This window comes from Monodelphis domestica, chromosome 3 (assembly GCF_027887165.1).
Source record: "Monodelphis domestica isolate mMonDom1 chromosome 3, mMonDom1.pri, whole genome shotgun sequence".
NCBI classification, from domain to species: Eukaryota; Metazoa; Chordata; class Mammalia; order Didelphimorphia; family Didelphidae; genus Monodelphis; species Monodelphis domestica.
This window is the reverse complement of record NC_077229.1, coordinates 79967028-79973858: the sequence shown is the minus strand read 5'-3', so window position 1 is coordinate 79973858 and position 6831 is coordinate 79967028. Positions and strand designations below refer to the sequence as shown.

The 6831-nt window shown below is 48.1% G+C and overlaps 1 protein-coding gene across 2 annotated transcripts in view; it reads left to right on the top strand.

Annotated features, from left to right (window-relative positions):
- Nucleotides 1–5995: 5995 nt before the first annotated feature.
- Nucleotides 5996–6831, top strand: part of ABCA7 (ATP binding cassette subfamily A member 7) — a 71197-nt gene continuing 70361 nt past the window's right edge. The window contains exon 1 of one of the 2 annotated variants that reach the window (XM_056822256.1): nt 5996–6123. The gene's annotated coding sequence lies outside the window, so the exon portion shown is untranslated. The remainder of the gene's footprint in view (nt 6124–6831) is intronic. The other variant, XM_056822253.1, reaches the window with a different exon arrangement.

Genomic DNA, 6831 nt, shown 5'->3' with positions numbered 1-6831 from the left:
CATGGTTACATGATTCATATTCTTTTCTTCCCCTCCTTCCTCCCCCCGCTCCTGTAGCTAGTGAGCAATTCCACTGGGTTTTACATGTATGGGAAGGGTTTTACACCCCAAACAGAAGCATATTTGAAGCCAGTGAGGCTGGGGCAACTAGGCAGCACTATATAATGCACAGAGCACCAGACCTGGAGTCAGGAAGAAGACACCTTCTTGAGCCTAAATCTGGCCTCCAACACTTCCTGACTGTGTGACCCTGGGCAAGTCACTTCCCCCTGTCTCCTCAGCTTCCTCATCTGTCAAATGAGCTGGAGAAGGAAATGGTAATCCAAGAAAAGCCCCAATGGGGTCACAGAATCGAGGAGGACTAAAATAATTGAACAAGAAGTGGTTGAGTTTGGGAGTCATGTGGCCAGATACTGGGTTTAAAGAAAATGATTTTATCAAGAATATATAGGATAGACTGGAGTGGGAAGAGATTTGAGGACAGGAGACCAATGAGGGGGCTGTTACAATAATCCAAGAGGAGAGCTTGAACTAGAAACTTCGTGAGTAGAGAGAAGATGTGAAGGTAGAATTAGCAAGATGGTCCAGTGGGGACAGCTGGGTGGCTCAGTGGATAGAGAACCAGGCCTGGAGAGGGGATATCCTGGGTTTAAATCTAGTCTCAGACACTTCTCAGCTATGTGACCCTGGGCAAGTAACTTCACCCCCACCCCCCCACCCCATTGCCTAGCCCTTACCTTTCTTCTTCTTTTTTTTTAAGTCCTTACCTTCCATCTTGGAATCAATACTGTGTATCGGCAGGAGAATGGTAAGGGTTACCTCCTCTCCTTTTTTTCAAAGGGAAATTTTATAGAATTGATTGGGGGGGTAGGATGAAGGTGGAAGGGGTCACCGAATGGAATGCCAGGGGTTGAGATGGATGGAGAGTCATGGAAACAACAAGCATGGACTTGGACAGATTTCTAGAGATGGCGGAGGATTAAAGGACCCCTTTCTCTATTGACTCATCAAAGGAATGGATCTGAACCATGGAGCAAGGACTGAAGCCACCATACTAACCCATATCTCAGGCAGTGGACTTTGAGTCAGGAAGACCTAGGTTCAAATCCTCCCTCAAACACTTCCTAGTTTTTATGACCCTTACAAATTAAAAAAAACAAAACTAGAAAGTGAACAAAATAAAAATCCCCAGATGAAAACTAAATTAGAGATCCTAAAAATTAAAGAACTTAATAAAATTGAAAGTTTTTATGACCCTGAGTAAGTCACTTAACTTTTCTGTGCCTTAATTTCCTCATCTGCAAAATTAGGGTGGGGTACTGGGTTTGATAGCCTCTAAGAGGCTTTCCATCTTTTCATGGGCAGCTAGATGGTACTAGGTCTGGAGTCAAGAAGGCTCATTTTCCCGAGTTCAAATCCAGAGCCTCAGATACTAACCAACTAGTGAACCCTGAACAAAATCACTTAACCCTGTTTGCCTCAGTTTGCTCATCTATCAAATGAGCAGGAGAAGGAAATGGAAACTGGTCCAGTATCTTTGCCAAGGAAAACCCCAACTGGGGCAGCAAAGTCAGGCAACAATTGAACAACAACAAACCCTCAAAAGGTTTCTATTCCCAGATGGGCCAGATCTACCTCATTAGGGTTATGATGAAGACTTTGTTTCATAAATCTGTGACTTGGTGTTTTTACTCCCTGTGTGGCCTTGGGGAAATCCTTTCACCTAATATTTCAGCCTCAGTTTCCTCATGTGTAAAATGAAGGAGTGAGGCTCTGCTAGATCCTTTTGGCAGAACCTCAGAAAGGAAGAATCCAGGCTTCCTTCTCCCCCGTCCTGGCTCCAGGGCTCAGACTCCAAGTTCCCAGGCCACCTAGCTGTCATCCAAAGCTTTTACCCGACCTCCAGATGCCTGCGGGGCTGGCCTTGGGCCATGGCAACGTGCCAGCCTTTTTCCTGGCTCACTCTGCCCCTCCCATATAAAGATGACTTTGTGATGGTTGCTAGCCTGATGGACTTGAATCCTGGACCAGAATGTCCAACCAGAAGCTGAATGAACACTCCCCTCCTCATTAGAGGGATCCCTGCCCTGAACAGGCTAGGCAGGCTGGCTGCCCACATAGCTCCGAGACCACTGGAGATTCTGCAATTGTTAAAGAGCATTCCCCCTTTATTGACACTCTGAGGCAGCTGAGGGGAATTGTGAAAGGAGGGCTGGTCTGGTCTCAGGATAACCGGATTTCAAATTCAGCTCCGGGCACCAGCTGTGTGTCTCTGGCCAAGTCACTTAACTTCTCTTCTGCCTGCCTCAGTTTCTTCATCTATAAAATGGGATAACAATAGCACCTACCCTCCAAGCTTGTCATGAGGACCAGATGAGATATTATTTGTAGAGCACTTTGTAAAACCTTAAGGAGGGTCCTTGGTTGGGAGTCAGGGTGAGGGGCAGAAACCAGGAAAGGTGTCTGAGATGGGTCTTAAAGGGAATGATTTCACCAGTTGGACATTTGAGGTACGTTGCAGGCAAGGGTTATAGTGCAAGCGAAGGCTCAAAGATGAGAAAAGGCAGGAAGAGCATAAGATGAGGAAGGGATGGTCCAGTCTGGGGAAAATATAAAAGTCATGGTGGGGAGGTGCAATTGCCAAGAGTAGGGAAGTCCAGCTCCGGGAAGGACTTCAAGCCTGGCCAGAATTTGCATTGTGACCACTAGGCAAAAGGGAGCCAGTGAAAGTTTTTGAGAATACAGGACAGGGTAGAACTATGCCTTGAGAGTACCCTAGCCCTAGTAAAGAATGGATGGGAAGGGCAGTTAGGCTGGTGCAGTGGAGAGAGCCTTGGGCTGAAAATCAGGAAGACTCATCCTTCTGAGTTTAAGTCTGGCCTCAGACACTTACTAGCTGTGTGACCCTGGGCAAGTCACTTAATCCCTTTTGCCTCAGTTTCCTCATCTGTCAAGTGAATTAGAGAAGGAAATGGCAAACCAATCTCTTTGTCAAGAAACTGCCAAGTGGAGTCACAAAGAATCAGAATGGGGGAAGCCTCTTAAATGACAAAAAGGAAAAAGAGAAAGCATGTTTGGGGCAGAGACACTTGACATTGGGAGCTCAGCTGGGAGCTAACAAGTCAGGTCAGAGGTGATAAAGGCCTGAAAGAGGGGGTGACTATGGGAGTGGGGAGTCTGGTCACCATAGGAAGAGACATTTCAGAGGTAGCATCAGCTGCACTTGCCAGCTGGCTGGATGTGAAGGGATGAGTCAAGTTTTACGCCTAGATGACTGGGCGATGCTATTCTCAGAGGCCAGGAAAGCACCAGCAGGGACAAGTGATTTTAGGTCTGTTCTTGTTGAGATGAAGGAGGGAAGACATCATCCCAGATGAGAGGACAAGATGCAGGCTTGGGGGTCGGAAGGATTTGAATCCAGGACCTTCCATCTCTAGGTCTACTCTCAATCCACTGAGCCATCCAGCTGGCCCCCTTTGCTTTTCTTTGTATCACCAAAACTTAGCAGAGTTCTGGCACACAGAAAGCACTTAGTAAATGTCTATTGATGGACTGATTACTGAGGAGAAAACTTGTGTCCAGGAGGCTGATGGACCCAAGATCTTACAGACAGACATGGTTTTCGAATCCTGGTGTTTAGACTCCAAAGCCAGTGTTTGTTTTTTTCCAGCCATACCACAGCAGCCTCCCAGGGGTGAAAAAGAGTGCTGGAGGAGATCCTCAGGGGAGAGGGTGCAGGGAAGAAAGGAAATAAGGGGGGGACACCTACGTTTGAGGACTGGGAGGCGGGACAGGAGACAGGTAGAAAGAGAACCAGGACCAAGAAATGGTTTGTAAATTCAGAGGCAAAAAAGGCAGGGTGGGGAAGGAAGAGGCAGGGAAATAGGACTAGGAATGGTCTCTTGCCAACAGCCTCGAAGGGGTTAAGGAAGGTTGAGGGCTCAGAAAAGACTTTTTAGGGGTGGTAACTAAAGTCAATGGAGAGACCAGCTGGTGGGAGGACTTGAGCAGTGAGAAAGTGGAGTCCATGGAGTAGAGACCCTTCTTTCTAGGGATACGATTGTGAAGAGAATAGAGAGAAGATAATAACTCTGGGCTCAAAATAAGATGGGAAAATGGGCACATATGTATGGCCAGAAGAATGAAAACAGAGCTGGGGGGTGGGGTGGGGGAGAAGACAAAATGGGAAATAGGATACAAGGGACCTTAGGAACATGAAACACATAATATCAAAACTAGAAAGCTGTTTAGATGTAGAATGTTAGAGGTGGGAGGAATCTAGAATTTAAGATGTCAGGTCTGGAAAGAGCCAATAGGTAAATGAGGTGCTAGATTTTTAGTCCAGAAATTCTGTATTCAGCTCCTGTCTTGTGACCCTGGGCAAGTCACTTAACCTTTGTCTGTCTCATCTGTAAAATGGGGCTAATGATAGCACCTACTTCCCAGGATTGCTGTGAAGATAAAATGAGATAATATTTGTAAAGGATTCAGCACGATGCCTGGCACATAAGGTGTTTAATAAATGTTAGCTATTGTTGCTGTTCTTGTTATCTTCAATTGTCAACTTCAATTTCCTCATCTGTAAAATGGGGAGATAATAACAGCTCTCACCAAATGGCAAACCACACTAGTATCTTTGCCAAGAAAACCCCGATTGGGGTTACCAAGAGTGAAAAAGGCAGGACTGAAAAGCAACTGAATGAGCCTCCTGGGATTGTTGTGAGAATTAAATAATTATAAAATGTTTGGCACAGTGTCTGCCGGGCACAAAGTGAGCCCTCACTATATAAATGTTAGCTCTTTTTATTATCTCTCAGCCTCAGTTTCCTCATCTGTAAAACGGAGATAATGATAGCACCTACTTCCTGGGGCTGTTATTATGGATCAAATGGGATAATTGCAGAGCACGTTGCAAACCTAAAAGCATAAACACTGGCTCTTCTAGAACGACAGAGCTGGGAGGAACTTTAGCACACTTTATGTCTGTGCTAGGAGGAAGCTTAGCCTCTAGAATGACAGAGCAGAACTGTTAACTAACAATCTTTGCGCCTAAGGCAGTGAGTTGCAGGGGTGAGCAGGGGTTCACCTAGGGCACCCCGGTCACCAGGAGGTTTTTGCACGCCGAAGTACTGTCAGCTGTTGGGAGAGAGGGGAAGGTCACAGGAGGGAGGAGCCCTGTCCTTCGAAGAGGCTACTGCTACTACCACCTAACGGGGGCCCGTTGGACGGCAGGGGAGGAAGCGTGCCCGGGCACGGTGATGGTGGCACCCTCCAAATTTCCAATCAGGGACAAAGTGTCAATGGCTTCTACCTGGTTAGAACTCGTGTCTGATCTGGGAGCCGAGAAGGAAGAACTTCGGAGATGGCCTAATACCTTCTCCTCATTTTACAGATGGAGAAACTGAGGTACCAAAAGGAAAAAGGTCCTCGCCGTAGGTCAGACTGGGGCCAGGCTTAGGCAGGAAATGGGCACTGGAATACGAGTTTCTAGCCTCGAAGCAATGGGCTTGCGCCACTTTCACCACATCCCCAGGGGCAGCAGTGGAACCCAGGCGGGCCGTGGTCTCGGAGAATGGACCGGTCTTGCAGGCGCTGCGGACGTCCTGCAGTCAGTTCCCGCAGCTGGGAGTTTGCAGGGAAATTACAAAACGCACGAGCCAGACGCAGGAAAAAGGGCGCCACACTGGCCGGCCCCGGGTAAAGGAGGATGGAGAGCCTAGCTCTGTAAAACACTTCCGGGATATAGCACAGCTCCGGCTGGAAATCCGCCCAGTCCTGGGGCACCATGACTAGGCAGGAGGTAGTCTGAATCTTGGCAGGTAGGAGCGCACTGTGCCTTTAAAGTGCACCTGCAGCAGCTCTGCTCTGCCCAAGAATAATATCCTCCCACCCCAAGCCCCGCCCCTAGTTCCCTGGCGAACGGAGCGATGCCTATGCTAGTGATTGGCGGGTATGGCAACCAATCATGACCCGAGGGGGCGGTGCCAGAGAGAAATTAGGGGACCTGGGCCGGGTGCTGCGAGCAATAGTCCTTCAGGCAGCAGCCGGCCTGGTGAGGGAGGGGTCTGGGTGGGGGCCGCTCTTAAAAGAGCCTCGCCTCGCCACCTGACTCAGGGATATCAGGTAATTGGGGGCTGCGAGCAGGAACCCCCCCCCATCTACCCGGGACAGGGGCTGGAGGGCGGGGGCGGGAGCGGTCAGGGGCTGGGGCTGCTTAAAGGCCCCGCCCTAGTGATGCTTTGCCGGGAGAGGTTGGGAAAGGAGGGAAAAGAGGTGTTGGGGCTGGATCCCCCCTCCCCGGGGTTCTTTGAGGGTAGGAGTAGACGGGTGGGTGGTGAGGAGTGATGGCTAGAGAAGAGTCTACGAATAGAAGTAACCTTAGCGCTTAGAACAGAGAACGTCAGACTCTGAGAGGGAATAGGTAACCTTAGAACCTAGAATGTCAGCAAGCCCTGCAAGTTAGTGCTAGGAGGGCCTTGAAACAGAGAACATCAGAGCTGGGGGGCTGGGGGGCGTTAGAACCCAGAAAATATTCTATAGGTATATAAAGATCACTCTTTTACAAATATGAATAATATGGAAATGGGTTTTGAACAATAATACATGTATAACCCAGGGGAGTTGTTTAATCACCTTTGGGAGTGGAGAGGGAAGAGGGAAGGGAGAAAACATGAATCATGAACTATAGAAAAATATTCTAAATAAAAAAAAAGAATCCAGAAAGTAAAAAATGTGATAACTTGGGGGCCCTTAGAATTTAGAAAGTTCAAAACTGGATGGACCTTAGAAACATTGGAGATTCTATAGTTCAGTTACTGGTTTGGGGCTGGA